This window comes from Symphalangus syndactylus, chromosome 2, assembly GCF_028878055.3.
Source record: "Symphalangus syndactylus isolate Jambi chromosome 2, NHGRI_mSymSyn1-v2.1_pri, whole genome shotgun sequence".
NCBI lineage: Eukaryota > Metazoa > Chordata > Mammalia > Primates > Hylobatidae > Symphalangus > Symphalangus syndactylus.
In genome coordinates this window covers 111,327,325-111,353,269 of record NC_072424.2, presented here as the reverse complement: position 1 = coordinate 111,353,269, position 25,945 = coordinate 111,327,325, and the positions used below count along the sequence as shown (strand labels likewise).

Genomic DNA, 25,945 nt, shown 5'->3' with positions numbered 1-25,945 from the left:
AATTTTTTCTAGAGATATGGTCTTGCTATGTTGCCCAGGCTGATTTTGAACTTGTGGACTCAAGTGATCCTCCTGTCTCAGCCTCCCAAAGTGCTGGGATTTCAGGTGTGAGCCACTAAGAAATCTGCACTTGTATCCCCTAAATCTGTAAATATATGGAATTTTAAAAATTGAAAATAAAATGCTAATTTCATTTTACAACTTCTTTGATGAAGTGGGAAAAATGATCAACTTTATTATATATCTCACCCTTAGAGTACACGTCTTTTTAATAGTCTAGTTGGTGACAAGGGAAACACACTTAACCTACTTCTTCTGCATACCAAAGCATGGTAATTGTCTTGGGGAAAAGCCTGTAATTTAAAAATATATATTCTTATAGAAAAACTCCAGCCACTGAATAAAGAACTGCCTCAGTCTGTTTGGACTGGTATGTCAGAATATCACAGAATAGGTAGTTTATAAACAACAGAAATGTATTTCTCACAGTCTGGGAGGCTGGGAAGTCCAAGATCAGGGCACCAGCAGGTTTGGTGTCTGGTGAGGGTCCACTTCCTGCCAATAGATGGTCATTTTCTCACGGTGTTCTCACATGGCAGAAAGAAGGAAGTAAGCTTTCTTGAGACTCTTAGGAGGACACTAATCTCATTCAGGAGGGCTCTACCCTGAAATCCATGCTCATCTAATCTCAATTACCTCCCAAGACTAATCCCATCATATTAGGGTCTCAACATACAAAATATAAATTTGGGGATGGCGGGACACAAACATTCAGTCCCTACAAGAAGTAACAATAGAATTAGAAAATCATCATTACTGATAAACTAATGGATCTAGGCACTGATCACAAAAGAGAAATTCAACCAGATATTATGTGCTTCCTGAGGGAGGACCACACCATGACCATAAGTAAATAAGTAAATAAATAAATAGACAAACAAGACTTTAAATCAAACTACCAACATACAGAAACCATAGATGACAAGGGGTTATGTTAAATAACACAAGGAAATGCAGTCAGCAAAATGTAGACTTTGGGAGATTCTGCAGGACAAATGATCTACTTTCTTCAATATAAAATTTTAAAAGTAAGAAAATAAAGACAGAAAGTTCAGAAGTGGGGAACCTATAGGTTAAAAGAGATTATAGATGGCCGGGTGCGTTGGCTTATGCCTGTAATCCCAGCACTTTAGGAGGCCGAGGCAGGCAGATCACGAGGTCAGGAGATCGAGACCATCCTGGCTAACACGGTGAATCCCCGTCTCTACTAAAAATACAAAAAACTAGCCGGGCCTAGTGGTGGGCCCCTGTAGTCCCAGCTACTCGGGAGGCTGAGGCAGGAGAATGGCGTGAACCCGGGAGGCAGAGCTTGCAGTGAGCCGAGATCGTTCCACTGCTTTCCAGCCTGGGCGACAGAGCGAGACTCTGTCTCAAAAAAAAAAAAAAAAAGAGATTATAGATCATAAGAAATATTGAATAATCATAATACGTGGATCTTTTTGACAATGATTTTAAAAAATTCTGTATGATATTTATGAGACAATTAGAATCTGATTATTGACTAGTTGATAATATTATTTTATTATTAACTGTAACAATTATTATTAATATTATAGTTACATCTTTTAAAATATCTTTATCTTTTATAGATACATACTAAAATTTTTATAGATTGAATGTGAACAATAAATTCATGAAACCAAAAGTAGCATCAGGCTTACTGATGAACCGTAGGAGAAAATTTCTATAAATCAGGAAAAAAATAAATATGCCCTCTATCTCCATTATCATTTAATTTTTTTTGAAGTGTTTAATAACTGACTTGACAAGTGAACTAAATGAAGAGTATAATATTTACAACAGAGGAAGTAACATTATCATAAGTTACAAAGAAAATTCTGTAGAACATGAACTGAAAAACAATTAGAATTAATAAAAAAACCGGTAAGTCTACTGGTTACAATAATAATGTATAAAATCATTAACTGTCCTTCACACAAACAAGAGCTTTGAAGTATAAAGAAGCAAGATCACATTCAAAATGGCAGCAAAAATGTACAACACCTAGGCATAAATGTAACAAGAAGTATGAAAGACTATATGAAGAAATATTTGAAGCTTTAATGAAACATGAAAAGTATGTAGAAGAAACTGATATAACAAAGATATCCACTTTCTAAGTTAGTCCGCATATTCTGTACGTTCTTAAACAAAAACCAATATGATTTGGGGGGTAGGTTTGGGGAAAAAGTATGCTAAATTTCTTTTAACAAATGAGTAGGTAACTATGACTAAGGAAAGCAGCAGGTTTTAAGTCCTCCTTTGCCTGTCTCCCACTCTGAGAATGAAGGAAAGCCAAGACACCCTGAGCTGTCCATCCACAGTGGGCTCACTAATGGGGGCTTTGGCTCCCGCAGCCCCGCTGAACCCAGCCGAACAGAAGAGGACACTGTCAGCAGCTGTGAGCCCTCACACAACATCTCACTTAAAATGTCATGTGTGCTACTTGGTTTAAATTGTCACCCCTCCAGCAACCACAAACAATGCAGACACAGCAGATGTGTTTTCTATTTAGAATTAAACAGTTTATCTCAACCACTGTCATTGTTATAGGGAAAAAATAAATAAATATCCATCTTAATGTAAACTTCAAAAGGTACTTTCTGGCAACATGAGATACTTTCAAATCCAAAGTCCTCTGAGAAAACTAAGATTCGACCACAGATTTTTTTTTCAAATCGGGATGCTGGCAGCTCCAAGAGTAGTAAAATGTAGCCTGGTCAAAAGATTTTTGGCTAGATATTACATACAATAACTCATGTCATTGATGCTTAATGGTCCAAAACATTAAGTAAACATCATAAATGTCTTTTGTTATTAAACGTTCCATTCAAACATTTTGTTTAACTCTTGTCTAATGGATAGAAAATAAGAAAGCTATAGTAGAGACCGGCCTTCATGATAATCTCCGATTCACCTTTCGGATATGTTTTTAAAGATGTATGCCATCCTCAAAGTTACAGCAATAAAATAGCCTTCTGTCTTTAGAGCGTGCATTCTATCTCTGAAAGTTAGGCTACTTGTAAGTTTGACTCTGTTAGGTCAAGTTCAAATTACCACCCATGTGTTCAGAAGACTATAACTTTGTTCTCTCTAAAGTTGGGAGTCAGGCTTCCTCTGTGATAAATAAAGTAGAAATATGGGTGTTTTCTTAATGTGAGGTTACAAAGACAAGGAAAATGCTACTTTTCAAAGATCATTTTACAAGAATAACAATTGCTGTAGTAAAAGGAAAAACCGAAATTGGTTCGTAAAAAATGGCCTATCAAGACAGTGATCGTCTAGTGTCGTCCACCCAGTCCACAAATCTTGACATAAATGCACTCGTGTTTCCATAATCTGAAGGTTCCGTTCAGTCGTTAAAACATGACTCATTTTATCCTGGATCTAACCTCAGCTTTTCTCTTGCAGTGTTTTTTCTATCTGTAGCTAAAACATAGTGAAAAGCCCTGTAATGACATTGAAATTGTTATATTTTCTCATGGAGCTTCTTTTCTTCCAGTTTGAGTAAATACAGTTGCTCAGCTGCCCTACTTGGATTATATATTCTCATAAGCCTCAAGTGCTGAAACAGTTATCGGGATGCTTTCTGTTTCTATCAGGGAAGAGAACATCCAAACAACACAAACCAAATGGACCTCCATTTATATTTTATAACTTTTGTGTAAAAAAGACCTGAAATCACATTTGGTGCATTGCATCCCATCTCAGTCAATTCTAACTGTATGTTTTGCATCATATGCAGGAGGCATTAACTTTCTTGGGAAAAGGCAACAACATTGTTCTAAATTGTGTTTTTCTGAATGAAATTGTGTTTTCCTGGAAGTTGATGTTTTCATAGTATACCTATAATTCATCAGTTTATTCATTCATTCACTCAATGTTTTATCTGACAATTTTTTATTAAGCATCTACTATGCTCTAAATCAGAAAATCCTGTCATTACATTTATGGAATTGCTAGTTATATTCCACTTGGCCAGCCATATTTCTGCTCCTTTACAATACATACAATTTTTTTCTATCAAATTCATCCAAATCCTTTAGCACAATCGCCCCCTGTTATCTACTGTGGAATGACCAAGGCCACTGTGTTGTACTTTTAACTATAGTTCTATAGGATCTAGAGCCATAGATTTTGCCATGAATGCTATAAAAATTAGCAGGCACACATACTTTTATAAGAGTAATAACAGGTAAGGAGCAAAAGCAACAACTAAAATACTGTTATTTATCTTCTGAGCTTGGGAAAAATAAATATTCCTAACATATATTCTAAAGTATTTGTATTTTCACTGGTTCCAAGATCTGATGCCTACACACATGATTATAGAGAAGTTTTTGAAATACACTGCATAAGCAAACATGTAGTGCGGGAAATTCATAACGTATTGTTTCTCTATCAAAAAGCCTTAAGATTTCCTGCTATCAAACTACTATTTGAGAAAAGTGGTATTTCATGGCTCAACTATCTGCATCTTGATAATGTCACTGCATTATAAACAAAAATATGGCTGGGCTGATATTTGAAATCAAATATCATGCAAAGGGAATGAGGACAATAGTGACAATGTATAAATAATAAAATTGGGCTTGCTGGTTTCTTATCTATTTTTGTCACAACAGAAGCTTTATTGGAATTTTGGAAAAGAGAATATGTTAGTAATCAAACTTGTCAATCAATACCAAAAACAATTCCTTTTCCATTGAAGGATCTTAGAAAGGTAGAAGCAGGAAAGAGAAAAACTATGAGCTTCCCCCTGAAGAGATCAGTAAATATTAAGAGATTCCGGAATATTCATATCTTGCAAATCATTATTTCATTCTCCCCCTTTCAATGCATTAAATAACATCACTGACAGAAATTTAAGCATCCGCTTTATTAGAATACCAAAGAACATTCCTAGATATTATTATTTGGTTGAAGAAAGTTTGAATGTCCTGAAAAATTCCCACACTACTAACAGCTATAGAACCATTAAAGATAAAGGACTCTCTTAATGACCTTCTGTGGCAGTTCAGAGCATAGGGCCTAGGAACACTGTATTACAAATCTCCAATCTACTCCTATTAACAAAGCACCAGCTTACCTCTGTTCGTAGGCTTGTTAATGACAACCAGTTTTTTCATTGGCTTACCTGAAGAGAGATGCTTTGAAATAAACTTTGGGGAGCTTTATATATTTATGTGGAACTGTTCTCTAAAAAGAGGAAGTCAACACAGAAGTCAGTAAGAACTATGAACTGGGAGCCAGGATGCTTGTGTTCTGGTCCATGTCTTGAGCCCATGTAGTCATCCAGGTCCAGGGGTGGCTTGTTCTCTCCACCTCTGCTTCTCTCTTTGAAGACTTTTGTGCTTCCCTCATTAATAAAGATGCTTGGCACTTAAAATGTGTAAAATATGTGAAGACTCTTTACATTCTAAAAAGGAGAAACAAAATACTAGGGGGGAAGGGAACCAGAAGATTTTCACATGATTTATATCGTGTTGAAGACAGGGTGAGTAATTTTAAGGAGGATGTCCTTCCTAATGAGAGAACTTAGTAAGGACCTTAGGTTTCAAGGGCAGACTTAGAGGTAACTTACACAATAGGTCTCATATTGTTTTATGGTTTACCTGTAATACGAGGAAGGAAATCATTCTTTAGGGCACTCTGTAGCCTGTAGTACCAACACGAAACTAATGTAAGGAAGAATTTTGGATTATTCATACCAAAGTCCAATTGCAGCCCAAGCAATAATGTTCAGTACATTCTTTCTGTGTGATTATTGCTTTCTGTCTTTTTGTCCTTCATCCTGAGGAATGGCTCCAGTAGAAATGTGATTTTGAAATAGGTCCCGTATTTATGGGCTGCCAGAACATTTTTTTTTAAAGTTGTATTTTATAACTTGGGTATTTGAGGAGAAATTATGCATGAATGCCCATCCAGAAAAATTCTCTTTATTACAAAGATTTGAAAACGTATTCTGAATTAGAGATTTTAACTGGTTAGAAGAGAATGCTATTTCATCAATTCACTTGTAAAGCAATAAGGATATAAAAACAGGAGTTCAGCGCTATAATAATCCTAACTTCTATTCACATGTATTACATCTGAAAAGGGGTCTGATTTTATGCAAACCAAAAGAATATTTAGCCATAATATTTCTTTTTAAATATTAAAATAGTTGTTATGCAGAACAAAACAATTATGGAAGTCCTAAGTGATGAGATGATTATTTCTTCTTACTAGTACAAAGGAATCAAACATAATGGAATAAATAAGCAATGTGATGATGAGACTTGTTTTACGATAAATGTAAAACATCATTTTAGACACAATTAAACATGAGCCAATGCATAGCCTCCATTTCAAATGAAATGACAGTCGGCTATCTTAAAAGACTAGTTGGTTCATAAATTGACTATAAAGTGCTTCTTTTAGCTTTTAGTGAACATCCTTTTTTAAAAATGCACCCAGAGATAAGATATTCTCCAATGCTCAGAGTGGTCCTCTGATTACAGGAGAATTTTAGTGTTTACACATCTTAAAGGATTGGAAGAGCATGGGGCAATAGAGAATGCTGGAGTCTCATTCTTGTGACTAATGTTTTTGTAACACATCTCTTTCCATACTTTTAGTGGCTAAACCTCTATAGACAGTGGATTAGCCAGAGCTTTTTCAGTGGTGAGTGACATAAACCCAAATGAATTTGAGCTCATGTAACCAAACTATGAAGAGTATGGGTGGAACAGAAATGCTCTGACAATTTATCCCAGGTTCTGAATGCTGTCAGCTTATTACCATTCAACCCCCTCACCCCCACTCACTCTCTCTCTCTCTCTCTTTCTCTCTCATGTTGCAGTCACTATCCTAGACATTGGAATACAATCGTGAACAGAGCAGCAATAGAACTCTCCACCCTTATGAGGTAGCATTGTTTCATGAACCTTTAAGCATGAGTTTAGTGTAGTCAGACAGATGGGGAAAGGGCAACACTGGAAGAGGAAGCAGCGTCAACAGTTAACCAAGGGAGGGAAGTGCATGTGATGAAACATGCCAGTAATAGCGATCAAGTACGGGCATGAAGAGGGAGCTGAAAGCTTAGGTAGAGTCGAATGCCAAAGACATTGAGTGCTACAATAATAAGCCAACAGCTACGATATCATTCTGAAGATGAGTCAACAGAATCTGGAAACATAATAGGTAAAGAAGAGAGAATTGTCCAAAGTGAGTGTGAAGTTTCTAATTCTAGAAACTATGAAGAAGCATACCCCATTGCCTCCACTCGTAGACTTTACATATAGCCACGCCAAACTATAATGTGTCAGTATGGGTCAGGTTTCTCCAGGGAAGCAGAACCAACAGGGTACAAATATATTTGAGAGAGAGAAAGAAAGAAAGAGAGAGAAAGGGATTTATTATAAGATACTGGCGGATTACAGAGATTAAGAAGTCCCAAGATCTCTAGTTAGCAAGCTGGAAACCCAGGACAGCCAATGGTGTAAGTGCCAGTCTAAAGGCCAGCAGACTCAAGACCTAAGAGCCAATGTCCCAATTCGAGTCTGAAGGCAGGAAAAGACCAATGTCCCAGACTGAGGAAAAGGAGTTTCCTCTTGCAGTAGGATCAGCCTTTTTGTTCTGTTCAGGCCTTCAACTGATTAGATGGCCACCCACATTAGGGAGGGCAACTGCTTTACCCTCCCTAGAGGGCAATCCATCAATCAAATGCTGATGTGATCTGAAAATACTCTCACAAATACACCTAGATTAATGTTTGACCACAAATCTGGGAAACCTGTGGCCCAGAAACTTGACAGATAAAATTAACCATCACAATTGGGTTCCAGCACATTTTTGAGCCTTTGTTTATGAGAATTCCTTGGTTCGAAATATTTTCCCTAACCTCCTGCTCTTTCTTTACTCTCAACCCTATTAGCTGCCACCTTCATCTTTGAGAATACCTGCTCCTCCTTTAAGAATTTGCTCAAATGTCATCTGTGAAGTCTTTTCTGAATTTCTGTGCCCCAGACTAATCATTTTTTAGTTCTCCTAGCACCCTACATTAACTACCAATATAGCAAATATCATATTATTTTAATCACTGGTTTAAACTTCTGTCATCTTGTACTAAAATGTGATTCCCCCAAAGGTATGGATAATTTTTTCTTTTTACTGTTACATTATTTTATTTCTCTTCGGTATGTGTATGTTTGTGTGTGTGTGTGTGTGTGTGTGTGTGTGTGTGTGTGTGTATATGACTTGAAAAGAGGGACTCACACAGATTATTTGTAAACCAATGTTTATAGCAGCAGTTTTTCGCAATAGCCAAAAGGTGAAAACAACCCGTGTTCATCAACAGATAAATAGATTAAAAAAATGTGATATATCTATTCAATGCAATATTATTCATCCATAAAAAAGATTGAAGTTTTGATATGTGCTACAACATGAATGAACCTTAAAAACATTATGCTAACTGAAATAAGCTGACCATGGTTTGTATTTTTTTTTTTTTTGAGACAGAGTCTCTTTCTGTCACCCAGGCTGGAGTGCAGTGGTGTGATCTCAGCTCACTGCAACCTCTGCCTCCTGAGTTCAAGCGATTCTCTTGCCTCAGCCTCCCAAGTAGCTGGGACTACAGGTGCAAGCCACCATGACCGGCTAAGTTTTTGTAGTTTTTGTAAAGACAGGGTTTTGCCATGTTGGCCAGGCTGGTCTCAAACTCCTGACCTCAGGTGTTCTGCCCACCTTGGTCTCCTAAAGTGCTGGGATTACAGACCTGGGCCGCTGCTCCTGGCCGACCATGTTTTATTCATTGTTGAATTCATTTTATTCAACAATGAATACCTACCACTTAGCATGGCTCCTGGAATATGGGTGGTACATGTATAATGATTTCGTGTATAGATTTGGAGCCAGAGTTCTCGAGTTCAAATCTTAGGAACTTCACGTCCTAGTTATATGATCTGAGCTAGTTATTTAACTCTTATGCCTCATTTTTCTTATTTGAAAAGGGCCAAGAGGAGGTGAAACAACTGTACGTATCTTGTAGGGTTATGAGGATTGAATTAATTTGTAAAGAGATTAGAAAAGTATCTGAAGGCCGGGTGCGGTGGCTCACACCTGTAATCCCAGCACTTTGGGAGGCTGAGGCGGGTGGATCACGAGGTCAGGAGATCGAGGTCATCCTGGCTAACATGGTGAAACCCTGTCTCTACTAAAAATACAAAAAATTAGCTGGGCGTGGTGGTGGGCACTTGTAGTCCTAGCTGCTCAGGAGGCTGAGGCAGGTTAATGGCACGAACCTGGGAGGCAGAGCTTGCAGTGAGTGGAGATCGCACCACTACACTCTAGTCTGGGCGACAGAGCGAGACTCTGTCTCAAAAAAAAAAAAAAAAAAAAAAAAGAAAAGAAAAATATCTGAAACACAGTAACACTAACAAATGTTAATTATTATCATTATCATTGTTCATATTATCAAATGATGAATTTATGGATGAGATGCAGGTTGGAGAGAAGAAGTTCTTAATATTTAAGAGATATGGCTTTTAGAAAAAAAACTATTAACTCTAAGGAAACTTAAATTGTTTTAAAAGATATTTTGTGTCATATCACTGAGAGCATAAAAGAATGGGCACTGAAGCCATGCCGCCCAAAGGGAAATCATGGCTTCACCATGCCCTAGCCATGTAGCCTTGGACAAACCACCTCACTGTCTGAGCTTCAGTTTTCTTTTCTAAAATGGGATTCGAAGAGGTTGTTATGAGGACTAAATGAGATAATGCATGTAAAGTGCTTGACATAGTGTCTGGCACAAATTAAACACTGTTTAATAAATGGTAGCTGATATTAATAGTGTTAAACTAATAGTCTTCATTGAACTCTTGACTCTCTTCAATTAAAAATATTAGTTGGTGATTTTTAATATTCTATCCACTTTGATTTTTCCTACAATTTTAAGGGAAGGACAGGCTTTTTTATGTTGTAATAAGGTTTTAGCTAGTTTTCCAGAATGCCTACATATGTAGTCATAAACATGACATTCCTCCAAAGCTGACCTCAATCATTCATTACTGCCTAGACATGGAGGAGCAAAATTCTTCATCTTTGTGTAATGTTAAGCTCAGTGCATGTCCTAGTTTTAAAAATAAGACAATTACACAGATAGAACAGATGGATTGTATCGGTGGGTGTTTATCATTTTTTAGTATTTTGAAACCAGATGTGCTACATACAGTACATTGCTGGTTGCCTTCTAAGGAAGCTGCATTGGTGGGTTACTAATCTTTAATAAGAAGTTACAATGTTTTCATCCAACTTAAATCAACTATTTTTAATATACAATTGGACAACCACTGCTGCAAGCCTTTAGAAAATAGAAAACAGATGCTTAATACAAGAAATACTATCAGCCAAGAAATTCCTGATGATCTTTTTATAAAATGTAAACTTACATATTTTATGGGTCCTTTAATGAACTGCTATAGAACAACTTCAGCAGTCAAAACATTTCATGAAAATAGACGTGAACAATTTGTCACTTGTTACCATATTCACAGAAAATCCTTCAGTTGCACTCCTGGGAAAATGGGCATAATAGTGGTTCTTACTAGATTATTAACAACATCTGTTATTTGCTATAAGCCTGATTGGATACGTTGCAGAAGGGAGGAGTTAGTATAAACAAACCGATATGCCTCTATTTCTCTAGGTGTTTCTGTTAGACCTGGCAAAGATCCCTTGCAAGGGCATGAATACTTCTGTGTTTATTGTACTCACAGGAGAAAGGTGGAGTTCAGAGCCATGCCAGAGAGATTGTGTTGTGTTTCAGGACGTCTTTGGCAGGGAAAAGTCCGACAGAGACTTAGACCGTTGTGAGTAGAATTAAGGACTAGAAGAGTCTAAAGGGAGCCTTAACATCTGTCCACTAGGACAACCATTAAATCAACCTTCCATTGGCTCAGTTCAACTCTAAAACTGAAGACAAGGAGGTAGCTAGTTCCATTTCCGAATTGTGCCTCTGCCGGATGCAGTTGTATGTATCCTGTACCTCCACAAACTGGGATATTGAAGCAAGGATTGGTAGAGTGGGAATTAACCCCTCCCATAACTCCACCCCACCACCAATGTCAATCTCATATACCCTTCACCTTTGTTTATGATTTCTAATGCTGGTTTGGAGTATAAGGGTGCAAAGTGAAGAAAAAGTAGAAGAGTCGATACACAGCAATCTAAGGAGCAGGGCAAGTACTTTGCACTTAGCGTCATCCCGAAGAAGAGGATGGGCTTTTAAGCAATTTATATATTTAAAAAAAGCATCTTGCCCATTCCTCTTCACCACTGTCCCTGGGAGGAAATGGAGGCCTGATCATCTGATGGTGCTAAAGTCATCAAATTTATAATAGAAAAGCATTTTCTCTCCTGAAAATATACCCAAGCTATTTTCTTTGTTTTAAAAAATAAAGATCTGCTCTTATGATCCTTTGTGAAGTTAAAAAAAAAAAAAAAAAAAAAAAAGGAGATACTACCATACTAAGAATTTGCTGCCTGTGGAAAGGTTTAGACAAATAGGCTTTCTTACCTTAGTAAGCAATGATGGAAATCCCCATCTTGAGAAAATTCAATGTAAAATACAACATTTATAGCATAACGACAGTGTTACTATCAAAAGACTTAGGATATCCATAAATCTGAGCAGGTGGCAGGAGATGAGTAGGCTCTACTTAGTGATATATACTTTTCAAGATGCATAAATATAATTAACATGCTCATAAGGAACTTACAGGCTTCTAGAAGCGATAAAAATAATGTAAATATGACAGGGACTGCTATTTACTAATAAATGTCTCTTTTAAACATCCGGCTAAATGGCTGCACACCCCTGGCAATTAGGTGTCACATATTATTAGATTCCGGTTAATGAAATGTAAGCAGAAGTATTGTTTGGGATTTCTAGAAGGCTTTCGAAGGGGAGCTAATTCGTTTGAGAAGAGGGCCTTTTTATTCCTTTCCTTCTCACTTCCTTTCTCCTGTTGACTGGAATATGTATGATTTGAGCTTTATCAGCCAGCTTGAACAATTAGGTGACTTTCAGGATGAAAGTGCTAGGTTGGGCAAACACCAAAAAATAGAATCTAAGACTAGATCATTTTGAGCAAGGAATATAAATACCTAAATTCCTAAACTGAGAGATCCCAATTGTGTTTACATTAAATAACAATGAAGTCTTGTCTTATTTGGACCAAACTGAATATTAAATGCTACACTAAATTACTATAATTAATCCTGGGATGTGATAAGTGCTAATTTATAGATACAAATCAAATGCCAGGAGAAGAGAGGAAGGGGAAATCGTGATGATCAGGGAGGAATTGCAGAGGAGATGGTGTATTAGTTTGCTCAGCTGCTACAACGAAATACCACAGACTGAGCAGCTTAAACAACAGAATTGTATTTTCTCACAGTGTTGGAGATTGGAAACCAAAGGTCAAGGAGCATTCAGTGTTGCTTTCCAGTGAGGCCTCTCTTCCTGTCTTGTAGACGGTGACCTTCTTTGAAGGCTGTGTCCTTATATGACCTTTCCTCTGTGCACATGCAGAGAGATTTCTGGTGTCTCTTCCTCTTCATATAAGCACATCTGTCCTATTGGATTAGGGCCCCACCCTTATGACCCCATTTAACTTTAATTACCTTAATTAACTCTCTAAAGGTTCCTACCTCCAAATACAGTCACATTGAGGGTTAGGTCTTCAACATATAAAATTTGGGGAGAAATAATTCAGTCCATAGCAGGTGGTATGCGAACTCAGCTTGTAAAATTGAGTAGGACTTATATATACAGAAACTTCCAGTATTAGAAACCAGGGGATCAAATTCTTGGAGGTAGGAATATCCAGGGTACACACATAAAACAGGAGTTAGTCCAGTTGATTGAACTATAAAGGCCATAAAGGGAATTGGACTATAAGATTCATAAAATAAAAGAGTTGGACAGCAAGTTTGGGGTTAGAATGCTAGGTTCAAGTGTGTACTTCATGGTTCAGAGAATGAAGAGTCATTGAAAGTTTATGAACTGAGGAATGACAGGATCAGAGTTGAACTTCAGAAAGATAATTTGTGAGTAGTGTATGAGAGATTGGAGTGAGTGGAAACTGGAAGCAGAAAGACCAGTAAAAAGACTATTGCAATCGTTCAGGGAAGAGATAATGACTTGAAAGTTATATTTGATTAAATGGAATCATTGTTTTGCTTTTAAAGTGGAATTCTTAATATTTTCCTTATCACTATTTTTTTCCATTTGATTTTTGGCTTTCTCATTTTGCAGCTTTTCTTTTGGCTTTTTGTGTTCTGAAGATTTAATCCTACTATTGAGAAAGTCCTATAGGGAAATACATGAAATTCACACCTAGTGATTAAGAAATTTTTGGAAGTGTCACAAGGAGAAAAAAATCACCTGTCAGAGATCCATAATGCCCACAATGCAGTTGGATTTGGTTATCCACATGAAACCTTACAGTTTTGGTATTCATATATTCATAAAAATGTATGTCACAACTACAAATGTAACTGTCTATGGAAAATGCTAAACTTGGCATTTGAATTTTATTGAGATGTTATTCAACTGTACAACCTGACTACCAAATGAATGCTTACTTACCATGTTATCCATACCATTCAAAATAAACACCAATGTTTATTATATGAATAGGAATTTTAAAAACAAAACAAAAATTGTCAGCAAAACCACTTGTATAGCAAAAACAGCATGTTTTGCTTGTATTTTAGCTACAAGTTGTTTAGTTTTTCACATTTTCTTTTTTTTTCAAAACAATCTCATTTCCTCTCATGCTGGAGTTCAGCTAATAGTTCTATCTATGATAACTAGAACTCCAAACCATTTGGCGTTAACCCAGCTGATACTTAGCTGAAATAATTTAAATAGTTATTGTTTCCAAATAGCCCCTCTCATTTAATTCCCATTTTCTTTCCCAGACTAGAAGTCCAGTGGTTTATAGCACATCCTTGTAGTTTCTCCATAATGCGAGAATCATAATCCTCTCTCCTAGTTTGCAGGGAAAGACTACCTAAGAAAATAAATCAAGAAAATGTATCATTAATCAGTAAATAGCTACTGACTTAACATCAGGAGCAAAAGAGTGGGCTAGGCACTGTTGGGAATACAAATAGAAACCCTGCTCACTGACATACAAGCGTTGCTTCCAGACAATAAAAAGAAAAATAACAATTTTTCCCAAATTCTTCCAACCAGAGAATTCCAAGAGCTCCAGCCCACTTGAAATTCCTCTGGAATCTCATTCCTGTGCATGCCTTTCCTCTGTTCAACTCCCTTGCAATACTTTCTATTGTGGAAAAATACACATAAGATCGACCATCTTCACCATTTTTAAGTGTACAGTTCAATGGTGTTAAAACAATCATACCAGCCTGCAATCAACACCATTATCCATCTCCACAACTCTTTTCGTTTTGTAAAACTAAAGCTCTATATCCATTAAATAAGAACACCTCCCCTCTCCTCCCATGCCCTGGAAATCACCATTCTACTTCTTGTCTTTATGATTTTGACTACTTTAAGTATCTCATATAAGTGGAAACATAGAGTATTTATCTTTTTGCAACTGGTTTATTTCATGCAGCATCATTTCCTCAGGGTTCCTTCTTTTTTAAGGCTGAATAATATTCCATTGTATGGATATACCACATTTTGCTTATCCATTAATCTGTGGGTGGACACTTGGATTGCTTCCATGTTTTAGCTATTGTGAATAATGTTGCTATGAGCATGGATGTACAAATATCAAGACCCTGCTTTCAATTCTTTTGTGTATATACCCAGATGTGGAATTGCTGGATCATATGGTAATTCTATTTTTAATTTTGGGGAGAACTGTCATAATGTGTCCCACAGCAATGGTTCCATTTTAGATTTTCGTTGACAGTGCACAAGGGTTCAGATTTCTTCGCATCCTCACCAATACTTATTTTCTGAATCTTTTTGATTATAGCATCCTAATGGGTATTAGGTGGTATCTCATTGTAGTCTTGATTTGCATTTTCCTAATGATTAGTGATGTTGAACATATTTTTATGTGCTTATTAATTTGTATATCTTCTTTGGATAAATGTCTATTCAAGTTCTTTCCCATTTTTGAAGTGGATTGTTTGTTTCTCTGTTGTTGAGTTGGAGGAGTTCTCTATATTATTCTGGATGATAATCTCTTATCAGAAGCATGATTTGCAATATTTTCTCTCATTCTGTATGTTGCCTTTTAACTGTTGATATTGACTTTTGATACACGTTTTTCAGTTTTTATGAGGTTCAATTTGTCTATTTTTGTTGTTGCTGCCTGTGACTTTGGTTCATATCCAAGAAATCATTGTCAAACTCAGTATTGTAAAGCTTCTGCCCTGTGTTTCTTTCTAAGATTGCCATATTTTGGTTCTTACATTTAGATCTTTGATCCATTTTGTGCTTGTTTTTATATATGTTGTTAGGTAAGGGTCCACCATCATTCTTTTGCATGCAGTTATCCAGTTTTTCCCAGCACCATTTGTTAAAAATACTGTCTTTTCCTCACTAATTACTCTTAGCATACTTGTCAAAAATCATTTAATTATGTATGTGAGGGTTTATTTCTGAGTTCTCTATTCTATTTCACTTATCTCTATGTATGTCTTTATGCCTGTTCCACATTGTTTCGATTACTGTTGCTTTGTAGCACATTTTGAAATCAGAAAATGTAAGTCTTCTAGCTTTGTTCCTCTTTTTCAATATTGTTTTGATATTTGGGGTCCCTGGAGATTCCACATGAATTTTAGGATGGGCTTTTATTTCTGAAAAAAAAATCCTTGGGATTTTGATAAGGACTGCCTTGAATCTGTAGATCTTTTTGTGTAATATTGACGACAATATTAAGCCTTCTAGTCCATGAATGTAAGATGTAGTACCACTTATTAATGTCTTCTTTAATTTCTTTCAGCAATGTTTTGTATTTCATTGTACAAATCTTTCACCTCCTTGGTAAAGTTAATTCCTAAGTATTTTATTCTTTTTGGTGGTATTGTACACAAATTTTAGTAATTTCATTTTCAAATTGTTCATTTTTAGTGTACAGAAATGCAACTAATTATTTGAGTTGACTTTGTTTCTTGCTGCTTTGCTGAATTCATTTATTAGCTCTAACAGGATATTTTTGTAGAATATTTAGAGTTTTCTACATATAGGATATTATCTACAAACATAACTAATTCAAATGTTTACTGCTTCCTTTTCCACTTGGATGTGTTTTATTTCTTTTTCTTGCCTAATTGCTCTGGCTGGGACTTCCAGTACTACGTTGAGTAGAAGTGACAAAAGTGAACATCTCTGTCTTATTTCTGATCTTAGAGGAAAACCTTTTAGTTTTTCATCACTAGGTATGATGTTTTCTGTGTTTTTTTTAATAAATGACCTTTATTATGTTGAAGTTGTTTTCTTCTATTTCTAGTTTGTTTAGTTTTTTTTTTTATCATAAAAGAGTGTTAGATTTTGTCAGAGGCTTTTTCTGCCTCAAGTGAGATTATCATAAAAGATTTTCCCCCTTCATTCTGTTAATGTGGTATATTACCACACTGATTAGTTTTTGTATTTAGAACCATCCTTGCATTTTGGGAATAAATCTCACTTGGTCATAGTGTATAATGCTTTAAATATGTCATTGAATTTAATTTGCTAGTATTTTGTTGAGGATTTTTACATCAATGTTCATAGGGATATTAGTCTGTAGTTTTCTTTCCTCATAGCAATCTTGTCTGGCATTGATATTAGGGTAATGCTGGCCTCACAATTAGTTCCTGATGAGTAGGAAGTGCTTTTTTCTCTTCAACTTTTTTGAAAAGTTTGAGAAGGATTGGTTTCAGTTCTTTAAATGTTTGATAGAATTAACCAGTGAAGTCATTAGGTCCAGGGTGACTTTTCTATGCCAGGAGAATTTTGCTTACTGACCAATCTCCTTACTAGTTGTAGTACTATTTGTATTTTTGATTTCTTCATTATTTAATCTTGGTAAATTTTGTATTTCTTGATATTTGTCTATTTCATCTCGATTATCCAATTTGTTGGAATACAATTGTTCCTAATACCTACTCTCTTATAATCTTTTTCATTTCTGTAGAATTGATAGTAATATTCCTATTTTCATTTGTGATTTTAGTAATTTACTTCTTCTCTTTTGTTCTTAGTCAATCTAGCTAAAGGTTTGTCAATTTTGTTGATCTTTTCAAAGAACTAACTTTTAGGTTTATTAATTTCCTGTATTGTTTTTCTATTGTCTTTTTGGTCTCTGCTCTAATCTTTATTATTCCCTTCCTTCTGCTAGCTTTGAGTTTAATTCGTTCTTTTTCTTGTTCTTTCAGTTGTAAAGTTAGGTCATTGATTTGAGATCTTTTTGTTTTTTAATGTGTTTAAATTTATCCACTAGCACTGTTTTCACTACACTGCATAAGTTTTGGCAAGTTGTGTTTTGCTCTTATTTATCTCTGAGTATTCCGAATTTCCCTCATGATTTCTCCTTTGGGACTTTCATTGTTAAAAAATGTGTTGTGGCTGGGCGTAGTGGCTCATGCCTGTAATCCCAGCACTTTGGGAGGCAGAGGCAGGCAGATCACCTGAGGTCAGGAGCTTGAGACTAGCCTGGCCAACATGGTGAAACCCTGCCTCTACTAAAAATACAAAAAAAGTCAGCTGGGTGTGGTGGCAGGCACCTGTAATCCTAACTACTCCAGAGGCTGAGGCAGGAGAATTGCTTGAACCCAGAAGCCAGAGGTTGCAGTGAGCCAAGATTGTGCCACTGTACTCCAGCCTGGGCACTAAGAGCAAGACTCCATCTCAAAAAAAAAAAAAAAAAAAAAAGTGTTGATTAATTTCCACAAAATTGTGAAGTTTCCAGTTTTACTTCTGTTATTGATTTCTAAATTCAGTGCATCAGGATCAGCTATTTTATATGATATCTATCTTTTTAAATTGATTGCAACTTAATTTGTGGCCTAATATAATATATTTCCTATCCTAGAAAATGTCCCTTGTGCACTTAAGAAGAATGTGTATGCTGTTGTTTGGGGTAGAATACTCTGTATCTATCTGCTAAATCTGGTTAGTTTATTGTGTTCTCTATTTTGATACTTATTTTCTGTTTGTTCTATTGATTATTAAGAGTAGGGTGTTGAAGCTTCCGACTATTACTGTAGAACTGTCTATTTCTCCTTTCAATTCTGATATGCTTTGCTTTGTATAATTTAATGCCATTAGGTCTGTCATTAGGTATGTAAATGTTCCTGTTTTTTCTTCTTGCTGTATTGACATTTTTGTTAATATTTATAATGTCTTTCTTTGACTCTTGTAACCATTTTTATTTAAAGTCTATCTTTTCTGATATTAGTATAGCCACCCCTGCTCTCTTTAAGTTACTATTTACGTGGAATATCTTTTTCCATTCTTTCATTTTCAAGCTATTTGTGTCTTTGTGTCTAAACTGAGTCTTTTGCAGACGGCATAGAATTGGATCATGTGATTTTTTCCAGTCTGACAATCTTTGTTTTATGATTGGGGTGCTTAATCCATTTACATTTAAAGTAATTACTGATAAGGAGGGACTGCTGTCATTTTGCTCTTTGTTTTCTATATGCCTTATAGTTTTTTTGTTCCCCGTTTCCCACGTTGCTGTCTTCTTTTGTGTTTAGTTTTTTTTTTTTTGAGACGGAGTCTCGCTCTGTCGCCCAGGCTGGAGTGCAGTGGCACAATCTCGGCTCACTGCAAGCTCCGCCTCCCGGGTTCACGCCATTCTCCTGCCTCCGCCTCTCCGAGTAGCTGGGACTACAGGCGCCCGCCACCACGCCCGGCTAATTTTTTGTATTTTTAGTAGAGACGGGGTTTCACCGTGGTCTCGATCTCCTGACCTCGTGATCCGCCCGCCTCGGCCTCCCAAAGTGCTGGGATTACAAGCGTGAGCCACCGCGCCCGGCCTGTGTTTAGTTTTTTTAAGTGAAATATTTTAATTCCCTTCTCATTTCCTTTTGTATAATCTATATTCTATTGATTTTTTTTGTGATTACCATAGGAATTACATATAATATCCTAAAGTTGTAACTGTCTAACTTGAATTCATATTAGCTTTCATTTAATAATGTACACAAATTCTATTCCTTTACAGCTTCATCCCCACCACTTTTGGTTACTGATATCACAAAATTGTGCCTTTATATATGATGTGCCTCAAAACACAAGCTAATAATCCCTCTAAATACAATAGTCTCCTAAATTATGTAGAAAACAAAATGTGGAATTACAAATCCAAGTTACAATAACACTAATTTTTTTTTCTTTTTTTGAGATGGAGTCTTGCTCTGTCGCCCAGGCTGGAGTGCAGTGGCACAATCTCAGCTCACTGCATCCTCTGCCTCCCAAGTTCAAGCGATTCTCCTGCCTCAGCCTCCCAAGTAGTTGGGACTACAGGCATGTGCCACCATGCCTGGCTAATGTTTTGTATTTTTAGTAGAGATGGGGTTTCACCGTGTTAGCCAGGATGGTCTTGATCTCCTGACCTCGTGATCCACCCACCTCAGCCTCCCAAAGTGCTGGGATTGCAGGCGTGAGCCACCGTGCCCGGCCTATGCCTCCTTCTTTTAACCCACTAGGTCTAATAACACAGGTCATAATAATAAATTTAGAAATCCCTTTATAAGAGTATATCAATCAAGTGTACATAACCATAAAGAATACAAAAGAAAATATATTTGATTTTATTCAGCATACACTGAGGACAATCCGTTCTAAAAATATAGGGCCACTTATTACTCTTAATTCAGTCATCTAGACTTGGCAAATCATCTAGATTTGACAAATTTCTTTCCCTGAATTCTGGCATTCCTCAAGAACTCAAAACTACATGAAATATACTCTTTACTAATATCTAATTGATACATCTGACCTAATTAAAGATTAGGGAATATTATCGGAGAATAATAATAATAGTTTGCATATACTTTTCCTTTTGATATTTGCAGTAATTTACAGGTAACAATTTAAGAGGTGTTAGTCTTCCAGTTTATAGATTAAAAAATGGGTTCAAAAAGAAGTGACTTGAAGGGAAGAATGTTTAATTATAGAATGTTTAGTTATAGTACATTTAGTTATAGCTGACTGAAAGCCAAAACTAGTTTTATAGTTTCATGTTTTATATTTAGATCTCTTATTCATTTTGTGTTAACTTTCATATAAGGCATTAGGCTTCTTCTATATCCTGGAAGAGTGTGCAGAATTGTCTTTCCTTTTCTTTTTTTTCTTTCTTTTTTGAGATAGAGTCTCACCCAGGCTGGAGTGCAGTGGCACAATCTTGGCTTACTGCAACTTCCGCCTCCTGGGCTCAAACATTTCTCGTGCCTCAGCCTCCCAAGTAGTTGGGATTACAAGCGTGCGCCAATATGCCTGGCTAATTTTTGTATTTTTTTTTTTTTAATAGAGATGGGGTTTCACCATATTGGCCAGGCTGGTCTTGAACTCCTGACCTCAGGTGATCCACCCACCTTGGCCTCCCAAAGTGCTGGGATTACAGGTGTGAGCCACTGCGCCCAGCCTAGAATTGTATTTCTTCACAAATATTGAGTAGAATCTATTGGTGTAACCATGTAGGCCAGGAGTTCCTTTTTCAGATAGTTTTAAACTATAACTTCAATTTCTTCCATAGTCATAGGACAAGTTATGTCATGTGGGTTGTTTTTAGTGGTTCTTAAGGAGTTGAGTCTCTTCCTTTAAGTTCCTTCTCTAGCCTGCTCAGGTCTCCTTGTCAGCTCTGCAGGTTCTTCTCTCAAATCACAACTCCCCACATCCTTACTAACCTCCTGCCTCAGCTTTTTATTGTAGGAAAAAAGAAGTAGTTAAACAAATACAACATAAACAGAAAACATAGAAAAGAAAACTTTCATTATCCCTTCAATTAAAATTCCTCTCTCTGAAACGCTGAAGATAGGGGTTGTGTGATCCCACTGCACCCTCCACCTTGCACACATCTTCCTTCTAACTTCAGATGTTCTGTTTCTGCTCAGGAATTGCAGGAAAATGGCTTTTCCCATGTTGTCTAGGTTCAGACAATGTCACAGTGTGTGATGTGTTTGGATCACCCTGGGGCATGATATTTTACCATTCTCATGATGTAATGGCTTGCTTTATCAGGTCTTCTCTAAGTATTTTAAACACAATAAACCAACTATGTCTTCATATTCCTTTGGGGAAGTCAATCTTTCTTACTCATAAAGAGAAGGAACAGAAGAAAGATTTTTCAAGTTAAAAATCTTATTAAGGCAACCCTCTTAGTAGAAACAACAAAAAAAAACCCAACAAGATGAATCAAGGAGCCATTCATTACAATAATAGAATCTTTCATTTACAAAGCATTTTACAAGTTTCAAAGTACTTTTACATTATTAGTTTGGCATTTCCAAACTCATTTGACCCCAGGAAATTAATAATATCAAATAAGGGAATAATAGAAAAATATGATATCTAAAGTATGTTTAGATTAATGTAAGTAGCAAAAAATTATCTCACAGATTAAATGGTTTCAAAAAAACAATCAAAATTCAATTTTTAAAAAACTATGCAGAATTCTTACGAAACTTAACTCAGGAAACATATTAGATATTTACAATTGTGTAATGTAGCCACAATTGTGTAAAAATAGCCACAGTAAGTTTTATGATGTCCACTATAGAAAAGACGTTATTTTTCTCAGTTACCAATACTTTCAAATGATTATATAAAACCATTGTGTCAAAAAGTAATGGAGAACATGATATAAAATATTGAATTCATCAAATTCTTCTAATGTTCCTTTCCAGACTTTTTCTATGCATATGATTTTTTTACATGCGTGGCACATTATCAATTCCTATTTTTCATTCAGCAAATACTATGTCAGAAACATTTTTCTAATTGCTTTGTTCATAATTCTCATTTTATTGGTTATATAGTTTTATAGGATATTGAGAAGCTAAAATTTAATTGTTGCCTTTCCAACTGTTAGGCATTTAGATTATGTTCAGAGAATATCAGAGAATAGTCACCTGCATACAACTATTTCCTTTCAATTTAAAATAATACCGAACAGCAAGCAATATGAGCACGCAGATGGTGTGTCACTTTACACTGGTCATTGTATTTCCAGTCCCTAAATCGGTGAACTGGAGGTGCTCAGTAATTACTTCTGGACTTTCTGAATGAATGGAATCCTATATTTTGAACTATGTTGCAAAATTGTTTTACAAAATGACTGCTTTAATATTTATTAAAACTACCAATGTATGAATATACTAGTTTCATCATGTGCTCGTTAAAACTATATATTTCATTGATTTAAAAATACTTCATTATTTTTATATTTTTCTTATATAGGCTGTAATTTGCATTTCTTTGGTAATGAAGTTGAATATATTTGCATGTTTGTTGTCTAATAATATTTGCTCTATTTCTAATTGTTGGTTCAGATGAGGGAATAAGATTCTGGGATGTTGGATGATATTCAAGAAATATGCACTTAAATGAAATTAGTCAAGTATCAAATCTCTTTCTGATACATTAAAATATGATGTCTACCATGACACCTCAAACATAGTTAATTTTTTAAGCAACTGTTTTGATTAATTTAGCTCACAATGTGTTATATATGTGAGACTCTCAAGTTAAAATATTTATGGCTTGTCCTCTGTAGAAATTATAAATATATTATTCTTAAATCCCAGACTTTCATAGATTTAATTTAGTTGAATCTTCAGTGATTTTGCTAATGTTAGTAATAACCAGTAATTGGTGACTATTTTAATTCAATAAATTATTTCCTAAAATTTTAAAGTGTTTTAAAATTACTTAAAATGTTTTGAGACTTGAGGTTTTTATTTATAGGTTAGAATCCCTTCCATTACTTATATATTTCGAGTCAGATGTATTTTGCAAGTCACAGAGCAATTTCTGAATATTAAATATATCTTCACAGAAAATACAAACAACTTTGGGTTCTGGGGAAGAAGAATGATCTTAGCTTCTTTTAGAAGGGTTTTATGGACATTGGGCTAATAACTTTCTGCAAGGAGGTTTAAAGAGGGCTAGAATTGCAAAAATATATGGCAAATAATGCTTTAACTTCTACCCTAAAGTCAGTTTACTTCATCATTGCTGAGATATTGAGGAAAAATTATAGTTTCATTAATAAGTTGGATGTTGCTTCTAAGTGCTTAATTTCTAGTACTTTTTGACAAATTTATTTTATGTGGAGCATATTTAAATCTGGTGTACTAGAGTTAGGGCAATAAGGCCAGGTTTAGCTAGAGGGAGCGCTGAGATTGTCTCATCGAGGGGAGCTGGTTTTAAACACCTTCCTTACGATGATACATGCTCCATGGCCCTCATATGACACACCCTGCTGGGGTGACTACAAAGAGCTGAGTCACCAAAGCTCTGATCCTCACTTCTCAGTGAAACTCCTGTCAATTGCAGTCAGGAATGATGGAATACTATCTGTAATGTTAATATTTGAGAGACTGATCATAGGTTTTTGAGGGGGTCATAATTTGTACAAATATACACATGCATACACACATATGTATGTACATGCACACATATGTATCCTTGTTTTCATATGGTAACATACGTGTCTCCTGCAATTCTTTTCCTGAGAACTAATGTTTTTTTCTAGATGTTTGTGACAACATCACACGTATCAAGTAGGTAGTGCCGAAAAGGAGCCTGTTCCCAGCCAGGAACCGGCCACAGTAACAAAGCGGGCTGCCGTTTTCGAAAGCTTTAAGCACCTATCTCCAGAGTGTTGTGATTGTGCTCCCCCTCTTGTTGAGGCTTGGAATCATCAGTATTTATGCAGTTGGCAGAAATTCTGTGTAAAATACAATATTAATATTGAAGTATAATACATTATACCACGGCTTCTCTACAAGGCATGCTGCTTCTACTTTATTTCGTGGAATATTTCTTAGATTAATTTGTCAGTTGAGGTTTGAGACTCTGAAAAATAAAGATGGGGTTTTAGAGAGAATCCGAACAGTTAAAATACATCGCCCTCTGGTGTCCTTCTGAGGTATTGCCAGTGGGAAGACTTTAGAAACCTGAATAATGAAGGGAAGGAGGAAAGAAAAAGATTGATGGCGTTTTTTACTTTAACTGAATAAATTTTAACAATAATTAGGTTATTTCTAGGGAAGGACTTGGTGAGGGGTTCTTATGAGGAGTAAAGAAACGTCTTTATTCTCATCTCACTCCTTAGGTTTTTGTTGTTGTTTTGAGACGGAGTTTCGCCCTGTCGCCCAAGCTGGAGTGCCATGCGCGATCTCAGCTCTCAGCAACCTCCGCTTCCCAGGCTTAAGCGATTCTCCTGCCTCAGTCTTCCCAGTAGCTGGAATAACAGGCGTGTGCCACCAGGCCCAGATATTTTTTTTTTTTTTTTTTTTTTTCTGTATTTTTAGTAGAGACAGGGTTTCACCATGTTGGCTAATCTCTAACTCCTGGCCTCATGTGATCCACCTACCTCTGTCTCCCAATGTGCTGGGATTACAGATGTGAGCCACCGCTCCCCGCCTAGATTTTCTTGTTATGGTTCGTGTTACTGTTGTTTTTACTCAGCCTTGAGCCAGTTATTTTCTGCTCAAAACGTTTGACCCTATATCTTTTGGCCTCAGAGAGCAGTAAGTGCAATCAGTGTGTCATTGAACAAATATCTGCGGTGCTCCTTCTATGTGTCATGTACTGTGTTAGGTGCTAAATGGTGTCATACTATGTGGGTCACACAATAAAAAAATCAAAGAATGATTCCCTGCTAATTTTTTTTTTTTTTTTTTGTATATTTAGTAGAGAGGGGGTTTCGCCATGCTGGTCAGGCTGGTCTTGAACGCCTGACCTCGTGATCCGCCTGCCTCGGCCTCCCAAGGTGGTGGGATTGCAGGCGTGAGCCACCATGCCCAGCTACCAATTTGGAGATTTCTAAAGAAAATCCAATCACTCTAATTTCCAGAAAATGTTCCTATGTCAATTTAATTATTTGTCACTAATAAAGGCAATTCTATAAATAACACTGAAAGTGATCAAATAAACAGAAGTGATTTAAAAACAGAAAAAAAAAAAAAAAAGAAAGATGGAGGGGATACTTGGAATTTTCTCACTTGCTCTCAAGTCTTTTCTGACTATCCAGGTTTTGCTGATTATTTAATCAAACTTGTTTTTTTCACAGACAACACGAACCTGCAAGTAATCATAGGACCAGCTTCCTCTACTGTTTGGGAATTGCAGGCAAGTTCAAATTCTTCCCCCAAATTTCTCAGACTCCTTAGAGTTGTCTCAAATCTACTTGAGAATCGTTCTGTATTTCCACGTAGCCCATCTCCACAAGATACTGAAGCACATGCATCAAAAGTCACTTCAAGTGAGAAAAGGGTCCCTGAATTCCTTCTGCGCCCCGCGCTGCTACACAAAGGGTCATGTTGAGCCCTCAGTGGTAGAGATTTCAATATGTTGTTTTAAAGCTTATTTTATTTTCTATTTGCTTAGAGACTTATAGACGAGTCAACTTTCCTCTGCAGAAACTGAATCCTTGGTAGGATGAGGCATTCACTTAAATGAGGATAAGAAACTGGAAGAGGGGGTTGGAAAAGTCTGGAATGTTGGGCACTGTTCAGAAAACGCTGGTTGGGGAGAATGAAGTATGTGAAGCAGAGAGCAAGGAAGCGTCATGAGGGCTCTGGACATTGCAACAGGAATGAGAGGATGCAAAATGCAGGGAGAGTGATCAGTGCTGGAAAAGGTGTAACAATGCCAAGTGTAAGCTCTGGGTGTCGCAGTGCCATGGGGTGG

General features: G+C 36.3%; 1 long non-coding RNA gene across 2 annotated transcripts in view; it reads left to right on the top strand.

Annotated features, from left to right (window-relative positions):
• LOC134735620 (uncharacterized) overlaps positions 1-25,401 on the top strand; it is a 334,319-nt gene extending 308,918 nt beyond the window's left edge. Inside the window, exon 4 of one of the 2 annotated variants that reach the window (XR_010118900.1) lies at positions 25,326-25,401. This is a non-coding gene — a long non-coding RNA (uncharacterized lncRNA). The remainder of the gene's footprint in view (positions 1-25,325) is intronic. The other variant, XR_010118901.1, reaches the window with a different exon arrangement.
• The last annotated feature ends 544 nt before the right edge of the window (positions 25,402-25,945 follow it).